This window comes from Choloepus didactylus, chromosome X (assembly GCF_015220235.1).
Source record: "Choloepus didactylus isolate mChoDid1 chromosome X, mChoDid1.pri, whole genome shotgun sequence".
Taxonomy (NCBI): domain Eukaryota; kingdom Metazoa; phylum Chordata; class Mammalia; order Pilosa; family Megalonychidae; genus Choloepus; species Choloepus didactylus.
This window is the reverse complement of record NC_051334.1, coordinates 897,997-914,019: the sequence shown is the minus strand read 5'-3', so window position 1 is coordinate 914,019 and position 16,023 is coordinate 897,997. Positions and strand designations below refer to the sequence as shown.

The following is a 16,023-nucleotide window of genomic DNA, read 5'->3' as shown; positions in this document are numbered from 1 at the left end:
TGGGTGACTTGATATGGGGGTTTTTAGCCAAGAAATGAACTCCAAGGATCTCTACCCTACTCTAGTAACACAGCTGGAGAGGTGTGAGTCCCCAGACAAAATAATATTCCAGGCAACCTTTTGGAATTATGGAGGTTCTAGGAACATAAATCAGTAAAACATTCTTCAACAGTGATGTCAAGAAAATGGATTAAAGTTGCAACTGGCTTGTGGAGGAGAAAGTAAATGAGAAGGAGCCGTGTCAACTAGCCCTTCCTTTGCTGGTACCATTTGAAGTTTCTTTCCTTTCAGTTCTTTCACACAGTTTCAGCAGATTAATGCAGCCGGGTCGTTTGCATCAGGTGTAACTGACAACTCATAAAAAATAATCTACCACTGATATACTGAGGTGTAATATATGTGCAATCCCAAAGAATACTCTGCAGTATTGTGTGAATGAATTATCAGGAGATAAGAAAAAGGGGGTAGGGAATAGATATATAGTCAGAAATGTTTAGGAACTCTGTGATGACAGAGAATTAAACAGTTACTTTTGTATGATTTCTCAGAGTTGCTAATGTTGTTAACACAGTGGAAGGTCCAGTGTGCAGCATTTCCTCAACTCATATAACCACAGGAATTTTTACTTTTTGTTCCCTAGAGGATGTGCTAAGAAGCACCCTATGGCCACCATGGCAAGAGGGAAACATTTAGGCTATAACCTGCTCGTTTCTTCCTCTGTTGTCACAGGTAGAATATTAGGTACCTATTAATTAGCAGATTAGCCAACACTTAGTGGCTTAAAGCAACAGCGTTTATTGTCTCACATTTGTGTGTGTTAGAAATGGGACACGTATTAGCAGGGTCCTCTGCTTCAGGCTTTCCCACGGACTGCAAATGAGGTTGATCGTGGCTGGGGTCTCCTCTGAAGGCTCGAGTGGGGACGGGTCTGCTTCATGCTCACTCGGGTTGTTGCAGAACTCACTTCCCTGAGGGATGGTGGCCTGAGTCTCTCAGCTATTCCTGGGCTGCTGGGGAGGGACCCCCTCCGTCTCCTGCCACATTGGCCTCTCCATAGGGCTGCTCACAACCTGTCCACTAGTTGCAGCATGGTGAGACCGTGAGAAGAGCAGGGGAGAGCTCTAGCACAGTGGAAGTCACCGTCTTCTGCCACCTAGTCTTGGAATTGACATCCCATCCCATTTTCCAGGTTCTGTTGGTTAGAGGTGAGTCTTGGGTGCTGCCTACACTCTTGGGGAGGGCACAAGCCTCTGAAAACCAGGATGGGGGATGACTGGGAGCCATTTATGCACCGAACCTGAAATATGAAAAGACAGGATATTTTATGTATAAACATGTCTCTAAATCAACTGAACAATTCTTTGCTGATTCTACTGTGTTCTTTTTTAAAGGATGCAAGAAATACACAGATGTGATCAAATATGAAATCTGTTATAATGTCTTGTTTAAAAACTATCTTTATTTTAAATAGAATTTTCAGCAGTTACTTAAACCATCCAAAGATAGATGGGATTTAATCATGCCAATAAATAGGAAGCTTTGACCATTGCAATTTTGCCAATTAAGATATGAGGATTTGTAACAGTAAGTTGTTTCCTTTATGTATTTGTTATTGGGTTCAGCCAAACCCCTTAACCTAAAAGGTATGTCAACACTTGTTATTAACTGACCCCTCTGAGCATGCAGAGATTCTATGGGTTAGGAAAAGAAGAAGGCATCCTTTTAAGAGCCATCTTCTCAATATAAGCCTCCAAGAACAAGGAGAAAAATGCATGTCCTTAAATACTGTGGTTCTTTGCGTGAAAAAAAGGCAGTCAGAGAAATTTTCCCCCAGGCATCTTGAAATGAAGCAAGGGGAAAGCAAGTATAAAAAACATTAAATGTCAAGCCAGCCATAGCTACTTTAGAACATTAAAAAGGGGTATACCCTACATCGCAGAAAACCTGTTGAGCATCTGCCCACATATATCATAGTGCCCCAGCCATGTTCCGTAGTTAAGAAGAAGAATTGGCAGAAAGGTTATAGTGTCCGAATATGGTTTACTTTTGAGGCTGATACTCTCTAGAATATATGGCACTATTTCGACTGTTTTCCTTCAACCTTTCAGTTTTGAGATGACCTTGATCTTGCTGAAGAAATAGTTGTCAATTGTGGAGCTATTCAGGAGCAGTTCTACATAGTTTCATTGTATCCTTGTGTGTTTTCACATGCATCTATTTTGTCTGTAAGCTTACTAGGCAAATGTCTTGAGGGAAACAGAGCAGAATGGCCTCGGGGTCTCAATAGCTTGGATTTTATTCTCCCTGACCTGCAGACTGATCTCTCTCTATCCTAAATTACTGAAAATCAAACTGTTGTGGGGTTTAAGTGAAATGAAACAGATAACAATTTTTAGCTGGGTATCAAGCCCTAAAAAGTATAATTTTTTTTCATTCTTAATCCTCCCAAATTTTCACTTATTTTCAAAGTCAGTGACTAGAGAGTGTTTAAGAATTATATTCTCCATAATCCCCCATCGTTGCTGAAATAAGTACTTGTGTGTGCTCAGAAATAAACTATCAACACTTTGGATATCACGAGCCCCCAGCACAGAGGTTTTCAGTCCTGGCTGCCCACTGAACTCCCTGGGGAGGGCGGGCCGACCCTGAGGCCCAGTCCACGTCCTCCATTCACTGGACTTGTACTTGAGGGGTAGGTCCCAGCCACTGGTTATTCTGGAGGCTCCCAGTGAGTCCAATGGGTGGCCCCAGGTGAGTACTTGTTGCCAGGTCTTTGAGCCTTGCCTGTACTTAAAGATTCCACTACAAGGAGCAACGGGAAGACTCATCCACTGCTGGTGGCAGCCAAGAATGCTGCCACCACTCTGAAATACAGTTTGGCAGTTTTTTTAAAAGTTCGACGTATAGCTATCATATGGCCCAGCCACTCCACTACTAGGTATATACCCAAGAAAAAAGGAAAGACATGCCCACCCAAAGATTTGTACACAAGTGCTCATGCATCTTTATCTGTAATAGCCCCAAATCAGAAACAACCCAAAAGTCCATCAGGTGAACGGAAAAACAAATTTGGGTGCACATCTACAAGGGCATACTACTCAGCAATAAAGAGGAATTAATTGTTGATACACACAGTAACCTGGGTGACTGTCCAAATAATTACACTGGGTAGAAGGCACCAGACTTAAAAAGAGTGCATACTGCATAATTCCATTTATTTAAACCTCTAGAAAATGTGCACTATATATAGTGATAGAAAGTAGATTACTGGTTGATTGGGGATGGGGGTGTACAAGGGGTAGGAGAGGGAGGAATTACAAAGGAGTCCAAACAAACCTTTGGGAAAGATTGATATATTCACTGACTTGACTATAGTAATGGTTTTCATCATATTACACTTTAAATATGTTCAGTTTATATGGATTATGCCTCAGTAAAGTTGTTTAAGAAAACACTGTCATACAGTAATAATTTAAAATAGACTCTGTACATGTGAAGAATTGAGATAGATTCCAGTAAAAAGGATACTTATCAGCAAAAACAGAAATATTAACCCTCAGAGCGGAAAGGCCCCTTGGCTCTTAAATCAACAATGAAAATCTAGGATTAAACATAAGCCACCGCTTTGCATTTTTATAGTCATTTTAATTCTATTAAATAAAACAAGAGCTTAATTATCAATAAGCCCATTTTTATGAGATTTAAGAGATGGCCTGTAAATGTTAAATAAATCTTTTTCAATTGAGATTGTCAATATTAAACAAGTTAATATAAAAATAAAAATGAAATATTTCACAGGGAAAACCTCACTAACCACAATAGGAAACTAAGCCTGTTATACCTTGAACTTTGCAATATGTTATGGTCAAATGGTCAGTAATCATAATAATTATATATTCCTGTTACATTTGGGGAGGAAGTTTTACTGCCAAGAAAAAACCTAAAATATATCTATATATGTATTAATTTTGAATGAACCTGTGGATAAAATGAAAACCATGTATGCTTCATTGCAATATACTGTTTCAAAGAATATAAAATAGCTAAACAAAATTCCCACAAAGTATAGCTTATGAATGAGGTTTAATTCTGTTTTGAAGAGGCAAAACATTTGCATAAATATCCATGCTATTTTATTTGCACATTTCCTGTTCTCAATTCTAACACAAGACAAGAAATCCTGAAAATGTTCAGAGGGAGGCGGGCTGAAAATGAAGACACAGCACTTTCACACCTGCAGCTTCCCCCAAAATCTGGCAATACCATAAAATTTCAATTGACTATAGAACTCTAGCATTTTCCCCACAATCCTGCAAGAAATCACTGTTCTGTTGCTTTCCTCTTCCTTGCACAGCGCGCTCAGGTCCTCAGGTGAAAACGCAGATATTCAGTTAGCGTCCACCCTACCTGAAACCATTATTTACTCCATAATTTAGAGTTGCCTAGTGGAAAACATCTGACCCACTGCACCCACATCTCCTGCTGACAAATTGCTACTAAGGTGGGAAAGAAAGAAGCTACCTCCAAGGTGACCCTGGAAATACCCTACAAAGCACAAAGCCAAAAATATGGCTTGATGGAAGTTGTTCAAAAATGATGAAGCCTTCCTAAGTTTAGCTAGCACATGGCCTCCTTGGGATTCTTGAGCCATGTCCTGCCATCTCATCTTGTTTCTGAGTGCATGGGGCTTCAGAATGGGTGTGTGTATTCTGCTATGTGCATTTTTGATGGCAGACCTGCTCCTTCAACCTGATGCCTTGGCTCAGGCCAGGTGAGATGTTAGCCAGGATTAAATAGTGATTGTTCCAGTTTGCTAATGCTGCCGTTTTGCAAAACACCAGAAATGGATTGGCTTTTACAAAGGGGGTTTATTTGGTTACACAGTTACAGTCTTAAGGCCATACAGTGTCCAAGGTAAGGCATCAACAATAGGGTACCTTCCCTGGAGGATGGCCGATGGCGTCTGGAAAACCTCTGTTAGCTCAGAAGGCACATGGCTGGCGTCTGCTTGCTCCCAGGTTGCATTTCAAAATGGCATTCTCCAAAATGTCAGTATCAGCTTTCAATGGCCATCTTCAAAATGTCTCTCTAAGCTGCAGCACTGAGGTTCTTCTGTTTGTGAGCTCTTTTATAGGACTCCAGTGATTAAATGAAGACCCATCCTGAATGGGCAGAGTTCATATCTCCATGGAAATTATCCAGTCAAACATTTCACTCACAGTTGATTGAGTCACATCACCATGGAAACAATCAAAGTATTCCAACCTAAGCAACATTAATATGTCTGCCCCCACAAGATTGCATTAAAGAACATGGCATTTTGGGGGCCATAATACATCCACACTGGCACGTTGGTTTAATAAAATCTACATCCCCTACCAGTGAGGGCAGCTCTGTCTTCTGTTTGGGGTAAAAGGGGCATTTGGTGTGGGTCCTATTTAATGACTGTCCTCTGTTCATAATCGCAAAGTAATTTAAATGGTTTTTGCTCTTTTTCTCTACTTCAGAATCAGAGAATAAAGAGATGACTTGTAATATCATAAAAGGACCATGTCATCCCCTTTAACAACATGCATTACCAATGAAGCATTGATTTTTTTCCTTGGATTTGCTTATTAATATTCTGAGAGAATACATGAGAATCTCTTAAAAGTGATAATGAGATGGAGGGAGGTGATGGGAGCTAGGGTATTGAGGGACAGGGCCTATTTTATTTTTCATCTCCTTGAACACATGACCTGCTTAAAAATTAAAGGTAAAATAAAATGTATTTTCTTATGTTTTATCTTATACAAATATTTTTTCTGTTCCCTGGATACTTACTGTTCCCTTTGAGTTTGCAATGATTCTACTTCTCAAACACATGACAATAATCATAATCAGCCAAGTCCTCAGATTTTACCTTGAACACACCTTTGCAGAAGCAGGAGGGACAGGTAGATGCGTGCCCATCTAGCTTCTTTAGCACCTGTAATGACTGATATGCTTTACTGAATAATTAGCTCATCAGTGGTGATTTCTGCCAATCTCTAGCTGAGCCAAAAGAAGCATTTGTTCATACTGTCATAGCTACATGCATCTATTATAGCTCTACTAAGCAATTTGCTAGAACGCAGTATTCCAAAAAGCCCTCCAGTCATACACTGTTTCCTAAATAAATATGTAGTAAAATGTGCATTTCCAATAAAAAGAAAACAAACAAACAAAAAAAATGTAGACTCAATAAAATTTTACTTGTTTCTCAATTTCTGATGGATTAGAAAGGGAACAGAATGGGTTTAATTTACACATGAATTGACATGCCCTTTTATTTTTCCTGGCGATTGATTTCATCTTAAGAGTGAAATGCTTTGGATGGAGAAGATAATGGATTATTCCATTTAATGGAAATAGGCAGGATCAGGCAAGCAAAGCCGTCTTGTTTGTGTTTCCACTGCCCTTGCCTTTCCCCAACAATCGACTGTAACCAATTCCCACTGACCGTTTAACTGACTTCTTCATTGGGATGCAAAGGCCAATGTGCCTTTGTTCTGGTGAACTTTCTTCTTCTTGCTCTGGATTTCGCAGGAGAGTCAAGTCCACCTACATCAGCTGTAAAGGTCTAATTTAGGCTGGAATGAAGACGAAATTATCCCACTGAATTGCTCCCAAATCCACTTAGAAATCCTTCATGGCTTTGGGGACTGGCTTGGAGATCAAGAAACCTAGCTCCTCTGGGAAGTCTGAATTTGTCACTCACATCATCTAGCCTCTCTGCTTGTGTAGCCCACCTACATCTCCCAAGACTGGACCTCATGGGATGTGGGGAGACTATTTATACCGGGCTCAGCTGTGGAGATTCTCAGAGAGGCACGCCTTCCACCGTCTCCCAGTACGAGTGTCATAGAAAACAATCCGCTTGTTAAATATTGATTTGGAAACGTGAGTCATCATTTGCTGGCTGCTAAACTAATAAAACTGTTGTTCCTTTAATTTAATATCAATAAAGCTATTGCTGTCCTCTCCAGGAATGGAGAAGAGAATTGAGTCACCACCTTAAATATTCACTAACTTGATGATTTAAAACTGAATATAAATTTTTCATATAGTGTATTTGCAAATAATGGGGTTGGGGATGCAAGATGCTAAAATCAATTTCCAGTATTGCTTTACATTGTACTTTCATTAAATGTATAAAATGTGACTTTTGTAGTAACTCGTACTAGTATTAACGTTGTATAATACTCCTCATTTTATATAATGCTAGTGTGAGAGGTTGGAGATGGATCAGAAGTGAGAACAAAGATGGTATGAAGTAATTTTCTTAGTAATTGTCTTCAAAGAATCCCTCGATGGTTGAGCAGGGATAATGGAATATTTCCCAGTAGACAAATGAATACTTTTTTGGTTAGATGCAAAATATCCCTTCACAGCTTGTTTTAAGCAAAAACTTAATTATAATTTGCTAACGCAGACATGTTCATAAGAAACCTGGGGGTCTTACCTAGTTTGCAACAGAGCTCCAGTAGAACTTGAGGCTGAATTCACATTTAATCAATCATCAATTTTTCAGTGTATTCTGCACCTTACCTTTTAGAACAGTATGAAATTCAGTTTGAATAATTTAGTGGATGACATTAATAAAAATAAATGAAGCAAGAACAACATTGTTGAACAAGAGTAGTTCATGTTTGTTCATTTTTCTTGGAAATTCTCAATGCAATCATAGACGGAGGCCTCTCATTTAGAGAATATATGCGTGGAATTGTTTTGTTTTGTTTTTATTTCTGTTCAATTGTTTCCCCTAAATCCTTCTTGATTTTACATAATACATAGCCACTTGGGGTATAAATGGCATAGTATGGGTGGAGCATCTGGACTGCAAGGAAGGGTTTATTAATTTTGCACCAATATTTTGGGATCCAAAACGTTTTTCTTTTAATCTGTATTATTTGATTTAACCATATGCATGATATTACTGTCAAATTTATTTTGTGTTGCCTCAGTCCCTCTCCCTTTGGCTGAGCCACTTGCCTGGACGCTGACCTTTGGCCTCATTAATAAGCCTCTTCCAGCCCTGGGCATAAACTTCCCCAGAGCCTTGCACCTGGGGCCTCCTCCACCCCAAACCCACAGCTGCTCCCAAAGGATAAGCTCACTACCCTACTGCCCAAGGACCCCGTCCCTTCCCTCTCCGCGTGCCTTTGCTCTAAGCCAGCCGATCCTTGACTCCCGTGGGAAACCGAGTGACCTCCTGCCCCGCGCGGTGGAGGCGCCGGCCCGGGACCCTCTGGCTCTGCCCGTGCGCCCCCGACCCGCTGGCTGCGCCCTGAGCCGCTGGCGCCTCCCGCCGGCCCCCAGTGCCCACCCCCTCCCTCTGGGACCTAGGGGTAGCAAACTGCCTTTTCTCATGGCTTCTGGCCTCAGTTTGCCATTGTGTCGCTCCTGAACTCCGCCCACACCCAAATTTAATATCCGGCTTCGTGAGTTTGGAACAACGCGCCAGGGTTGACGATGTTAACACACAGGTTTTGTTATGCTGCTACTGGTTTGCTGAATGCACCAGTTATAAACGTGAGGAAACAATTCATGCAGGGGGAAAGATCTGTGCAAGCTGTGCAGAGAAAATGATATAAAATATGGGAAACTATTATATATGGTATGAGGTACTTCCCTTTTTTTTTATGGTAGAAAGCAGTAGACAAATCTGAATGTTTACCATAGAACATCTTCTCAATTAAATATCTACTTTATATTCTCTATGAAAAAATAATAAATTTGTGACATTTTAAGTAATCATTAAAGTGACAGGAAAGAGAATTATGTGGCAATATTTAAAACATTTGTAACTTATCGAATGGAAAAGAATACAAAATGTTGTATCCTCTGATTAAAAATCGAAAACTCTACTCCAATGAGTGGGTATATATATCAAAATAATAGTAATGATCATGAATCTTCCCATATAATGTCCAAATTAGCCACATATGCTTTTCATATTGTAATAATATTAATGTTATCCATAAAAGTGCATTGGGTTAACACCCAGCATTACTTGATCCATTTGCTTAGTAAATTAGCTCACTGCTTTCTCTGCATCTCACTTACCTGGACATAGAAGGCTGGTCTAACTCTGTCTGTGCTTATCAACTTCTTTTTGCTGAACAGTATGTTTTTTATAACTTCCAATTGGTCAAGATACAATCATACAATATATTAAAATGGAACTAATGAAAAATGGACTGAAAAAAGACATTCAAAATACAAGCCCTGATTTTTAAATCTAGTTTCAATTGACATAAAACTACATTTCAGCGATTGAATTCAGATAAATATAACATAGGAAAAAGGATATAAACCGTTCGCATTGTTCTTTGAAAGTGTGCGTAGATGGTTGACAGTGACTGGCCTGTCTTGTCATTTGACAATCACAAAGTCAAAGTTATGATGGAAATAGTTTTTATCCATATGAAATTGCCTATATGTACCCTGTGGGTATAAATCACACCAAGAAAATATTCAAAATTCTAATATTCCAAATATGCCTGCTTCTTGCTGTTCAAGTCTCTAATCTAGATTGAATAGAGGACAGTGCTACTCAAACGGGATACTGTTTATCTCAATTGTTTTATTTTAATCATAGGAGATAGACTAGTGTTATGGAAATATGTTGCTTGGAATAGAGTATGGAATGTTAAAGCAATTTCAGCTGCCTTAGGATATTTATTTTTTAATTTCATCAAAAATGAGGCAAGAGATGCTGTCTTTTCAAAATCCATCTTCAATCTTTAACCAGTAGCCAGTTGCAATGATTTTCCTGTAAAGCTTTAGTTAAATTTAATTATCTTTCCATGAAGGAGTTGATTCTCAATCCATGAATTTCCTATGCCATGCTCTTCTTTTAATGTCAAATAAAACGGGAAGCCCTCTATGAAATTTGTAAGGTTCTTGGTGGTAACTGTTATCAGATGTTGAATATTAAGAACATTATCTACTTCTTTGATAATTATCAAATTATAGAATACATCTTAACATTCTGTAGAAACTCTGTATTTCCAGGGTTCTAATTTCATTTTTACACATCAATCCTATCTAATGCAGAAAAATACTCTGAATTCCTTTATATAAGAGTATTAAGGTCATTAAAAATACCAAAGATAGCATACACTTAATTAACTCTCAGTTGCCCATTTCAAGGTAGGAAACCTAGCAGGATGTCTCAGCCTATAAAATTGTATAATATTTCCTAATGCTTAATCTCAGTGTCTGTGACAAACAATTCAATACCTGGCACCAGTGAGTCAACAACTTTCTGAGAATCTTCTAGAAATTTTGCAGGGTGCCTATCTTGCAGAAACACTAAGAGTTTACTCCATAATTTGAAGTCTCAGTAAAAATTTCCCCTAAATTACCATTCTATTTCAGCATTCAATAATAGTTGTTTATGATCATCTTCTCTATTATCACAAGATAAGGAGAATTATCTCAAATTTACACAGTAGCTTTTTTGTATTCACAGTTTTTAATGTGCCAGTAAGCACTGTTTAGTAGAACTAACGTTTTGTTTGTTTGTTTGTTTCCACAGCAAGTCTCTCTGGGTAAAGGAAGTGGAGATTTGATTTATACTCTGCATACTTCTTAATCAGATCAACTGTTCCAGAAAGTTGTCCTGGCTTTGCAGCTGCACCATGACAGCCTTTTGCTAGACAAAGCATCAACGCTACATGCCATTGGTAGGCAGTGACATCACAATCTTGGTGAGCACAGGGATGTCAGAGATTGCAATAAACTGTTCTAATGCTAAATCTCACTGTCTTAAACAGTTTGAGAACTGGCATCAACAGCTTGAGATGCACTAGACTCAAAATATCTAGATTTACAGATATCTGCTCTTGACTCTGTTTCCCTAGAGAACCCTAACTAATACACTAACGTTCCCCCAAACTATCCCATCTTTCTTTCTCCCATCCCACTTGAATGCTACTCTCTTTCTCACAGCTCACACATCTATTGAGACAGAAGAGGTGGACACATTTTGGATGAACTTATACTTGAATATTTTTGGCTAAGTTTTACTCTTTTCTGGTCCCTGTACTTTGGGCAGGGCTCAAGATCTGCTTCAGTGGTTTACTAATCTGCTACTGCACTTGGATTGCAAATTGTCAGAGGCAAGATAGGAAAACATGGGCTAAAGTAGGCCAACAAATAGCTCTCTAAATGTTCATCCTAAAGGGTGGGCATTAATACACCAACAGCAGTAGGGTACGTCTTGGGTTTCAGGGTATCCTGCCCCGCCATTACTAGCAGCAGGTTGAATGGGAAGACACAAACTAGGATCATAGAGCTTTCAAGTGACACACTACTTAGAGAGATCACCGATATCTCAGCAGACTGAATCAGGACTTACACAGCTTCCTACCAACAGGAATCAAGAGAGACAAGGTCATATGTTCCTCTAGGAAAGCATCAAGGACATGTTCAAAGCCAGTACAAGATGGCCTGAAACCTAGGAAGGAAATGTTCAATCTCAGGGACCTCGGGGACAAAACACAGTGGCAGAGGGGAGATGCTATGTAGAGATTGTCCTGGAGCTGCAGATTGGAGAGGGAAGCAACTGCAGGAGGAATAAAGCTTGAATGTTATAGAAGCAGTGCCAAGTCAAGTTCGCCTCAGAAAAGAAGGGTTATGACTTTGTTTAGAGGCAAAGGCACCTGGAGGCTAGGAGCTTGCAAACAGTGCCAGCCATTTTAGCTCAACGTCAGATGAAGTTAGGATCAGAAACCAGCACTTTGTTAGTCTGCAGACATTTTTATTTCTAGCTCTTTGTGGAGAATTTCACAGTTCCCCTTTGTTTTCAAAAGGTCTGCTTGTACATTTCCAGTCTTGTCTCACATCAACTTGTTGGAATCCAAGAGATATTGACAGACTGGAACTAGGAATCCCGTCTTACAGGATGAAGCTTAGAGGGTGTGAAGGCCCCATCCTGTCCTCAGGTGGCCCAAAATGAACTTTAAAACAAAATGGACTGTGGATCTGTAGCAGGGCATGAAGGGCAAACAGTACTGCAAATATCTTAGGTAGTAAGTAGATTATGAAGTGACTCAAAAAATAGATGATTGGAGCTCAGGCTTCATTCCCAGAGGATAGTGTCTAAAAGAAAGGAGACATGACCCTAATATATCAGAGTGGCTAAATTGGTAATATGGAAGGATCTGAGACTCTTGAGCTTGGAGGAAAAATGGCCTAGAGAGAGATGTGAGTCCACATACAGACACTTATCAGAGGGGAGAGAATTGGACAACCTGGTGAGGTGGGAAAGAAATCCCCTGTAAGCTTTGCAGTAGCAGAGGATTGGGTTTCCTTCCAGCTCTGCTCTTTAGATGCTCTCTGGATCTTTTTCTCATCTGTAAAACTAGAAATGATGATAACACTCAGTTCCCACAGTCATTGTGAGCACCTATTCAAAATGCATGGCACAGTGTCAGACGCACACTCAAAAATGCCAGAACAGCTTTCCATGGTGCCCCATGAAGAAAAACTAAAACTTGTTGAGGGAATAACAGAAAGCCAGATTTCACACCAATGTAGGCAAGCTTTGGTTAAGAGTCAGTGATATCTGCAGGGGTTGCACTGCCATGGGTGGTAGTGAGTCCTCCTTCCCAGGGAGCATTCAAGCAAAGGGGGAAGAAAATCTGCTTGGAATGAAGTCAAAGGCAAGATCATCAACAGAGAGACTGGGCTGGATGATCCTTAAAAGCAATTGCAAATATGGAATTTTAGGACTTTTGTGGTTCACTCTCCTTGAGCCCACAGACTTTTGTATAGATAAATGTGTTGATAGAAGACAGAAAAATCTACAGAGAGTTGGGGGAAATGGCAAAACTGAAGGGTCTTTCAGATGTGAATTGGCATGGAGTGTTGAAGCCTGCTCACAGTGAAGTTACCCAGCCCCTTACTTGGCAGGTAAAGGGCGGCTAGGAGGTGGAGAAAGTCCGAGAAGACACCTAGGACATTGCTCTCATCTTATAGCTGAAGGCTCTGAGGCTTCGTGAGTTTAAGTCACAGAGTTTACTAGTCGTCAGGAAACAAGCTCAGGTCTTCTGGCTGCAAATCATCTTGCCAATCAGGCACCCACACCTAAGAAGCCTGACTTGCTCAGGATCTCAGTGCTGGTTTGTGGAAGAGAAGAGAATTGAAGACAGGTCTCTTGTCTTGTAGAAAAGTATAACTTCTGCCACGTCATCATGTCAGGAGGCCTATGAGAGACCCAGACAAAGAAAGAGCAGTCTCTTGAAGGGGAAGGTGGTGGGTTGGGGTACACAAGACCACTTCCATGTCCAGTGATTCCCTAGGACTCAGAGGTTGTTACGCTCACACTTGTGGTTTATTATAGTGAAAGGACACAAAGCAAAGTTAGCAAAGAGAAAGGGCACACGGGGCAAAGTTTGGAGGAAACCAGGCACAAGCTTCCAGGAGTTCTCTCCAGGTGGAGATTCACAGGACACACTGAAATGCTGCAGCGATGAATTGTAATGACGTGCACAAAGTGGTGTCTACCAGGAAAGCATACTTGAGCCTCAAAATTGTAGGGTTTTATTGAGAATCAGGTACCTGGGGCCTGTGTGGCTGAGCACAGTTTCTAAAGCTGCAGACCCCTAGAAGAAAAGCAGATGCTTGCTTACCAGAAATCACATGGCTTGCACAGCTATCTAGACAAGCCTGAACATCCAGCATGCAAAACACTCTTTCTGTTGGAACCTGCCAAGAACTCAATTCCTAGGAGCCAGCCAGGGGTTAGTCAAGAAAACTGAGAATGTGCAAGGTTTGAGGAAACCAGGCCTCCTGAGTTAACTCTTTCCAGCACAGAGGCCAGGCTGCTGAGTCTACTGTGAGATTGTTGTATAAAAACTGGATCCTTGCCCGTGGGCTTCCTTTTGTTTGGCTCATTGTGGGAAAAACAGGAGCATTAGAGTGAGGTTAATTTGAGGTTAAAAACATTTCTCTGTCCTTTATAAGCTGTATCAATTCCAGCAAATCACTCAACCTATTTGAGCAAATTGTTCCACCCAGGATATTTTGGTGAATTTAGAAAGAAATAACTGCCGAGGTTTACAAAGTGTTCCTGGTAAACCATGTGACATGCAGTAGATACTGTGTAAATATTTGTTTCTTTCTCCATTGGGTTGGGGAGGGTGGGATTTGGGGTGAATAGTTATATTTATGCCATGTTCCTCCCCTCTCCCAGCACTTTTCAAAATTTAATGTGCACACAAATCAACTGGGGACCTCATCAAAATGTAGATTATTATTCAGTAGGTTTGCGGACGAGCTCAATAGTCGATATTTTTAACAAGCTCCTGGGTGATGTTGAGGCTACTGGTTCACAGGCCACATGTTGGCTAAAGAGTTACTGTGCTGTGCTCCATCTGTCAGCGGGTGGTAGAGAAAAACAGGTCATATGTTGATTACACACTCTTTGTATTTCCACAGCCAAACACCCTTCTACCCACCTCACTCCAATCTGTTAGAACCTAAAATGATGTGGAGCGGTAGTGTTCAAACATTACTGTTCAAAGAATCACCTGGCTTTCCAGTTAAAAATGCATATTTGGGGGTCCCATCCTGCTACGGTTCAGTTTTGAAATGGGGGCTCAGGAATTTACCTTTTTTTTTGAAAGGGAGAACTAAACTGATCTGATGTGAGTTGTGGAGACTCCAGGATTTCCACCTGAAGGAGTTTAGAAGCATCAACCTGATAGAAGTAAAGGTAGGGGGGCTACTTAGAAGTGATGTTTGCATAGCAAGCACCTAGTTTTTTGGTGGCTAAAAATTGTGTATTTGGTGGTGTCTTTGGTGGGGGGGGTGTGTGTTCTAAAACCCATCTGAGCTACTCCTTGGTGTAGCTGTGGGGCATGAACGCCGACTGAGGAAGAAGCAAGTGCTTTTGTGCAAGTCACTTACCATTGTTAAGCCTGGTGTGTCTCATTGGCTGCAAGGGAAATAATAAGGCTTACCTTAAAAGGGATTTTATAATCAAAGAGCTTGGAGGAGACACTGCAGAAATTCTATTTGTCTTGTTTATTGGTTCTCATACTTGAATTGAATAGGAACTTTTCAATACTCAGTCTCTTCACGTTATCTCCTTTAAAAATGGCCCAGGGAAGGTTCAATGGTGAAAGTGAGGAGAGAATCAAAGGCTCTGGCCCCAGAGATACATCTTGCCTCCTTTTGGCATTTCTGGCATCTCACCCAGCGTCTTTCCATCAAAATGAAAGAAAAGCTGACTTCTCCAGTGCTGTGCAAACCCAGGCAGGAAAATTCCTGTTTTGATTTCTAGTTGCAAGGCCCCCTGTACCTGGCCTGTGAAAAGGAGCACATTAGCACTGGTTTCTGAAATAGAAGGGACCTTGAAGGTCTTTATCCCAGCCCTTCCTTTTCTGGGATAGATGAGGAGACCAAGAGAAGGAGAGGTTGGATGGTGGCCTCCTGCCTCTAAACTCCCACTCACTTGTGCTGGCCGCTGCACCATCCATTCTGCCTCCCTGCAGAAAGGAACAAACTAGCTTCTTCCAAAGTGGTGCACCTACTGGAAACCAATGTGAACGTCAATAATATGCATTTGTATTGAATTAAGCAACAGTCAAGCTGATGAAAGGGTCAATGCTAGTTTTTTTCCCTTGACATATTTATTAATAATTTTGGGTATTGGGGAAAAAAGGATGTCTTCTGGAGTTGATAATAGTTACAAAAAGCTATAGATCAGGAGGAAAAGAGAAATAAAACCAGTAGGCCATAATATTAGGTTTTGAGATTAAAATAATATTAGATACATCTCAGAATGTGCAAATAATGCAAATTGTGGGTGTAAAGAAATATGCTGTTTTTGTGTGTGATGTAGGTTTACTTTTTATTGTCTAGAAAACAAAAATCCCGCCAGATCCCCTCTGCCCAAATGAACATTACCTTCCAAAGTAGTCAACTTGTAGACCACACACTAATTCCAAAGATGTAGATACTGCTCAAAACCTTTTTAAAATACCTTCT

General features: G+C 40.5%; 1 protein-coding gene across 3 annotated transcripts in view; it reads left to right on the top strand.

Moving 5' to 3' along the window:
* STS (steroid sulfatase) overlaps positions 1-16,023 on the top strand; it is a 646,106-nt gene that overhangs the window by 465,245 nt on the left and 164,838 nt on the right. For 2 of the 3 annotated variants that reach the window (XM_037821492.1, XM_037821493.1), the window contains exons 14-15: positions 10,565-10,712; positions 14,658-14,746. The gene's annotated coding sequence lies outside the window, so the exon portion shown is untranslated. Of the gene's footprint in view, positions 1-10,564; positions 10,737-14,657; positions 14,747-16,023 lie in introns of those variants that run through there. The other variant, XM_037821494.1, reaches the window with a different exon arrangement.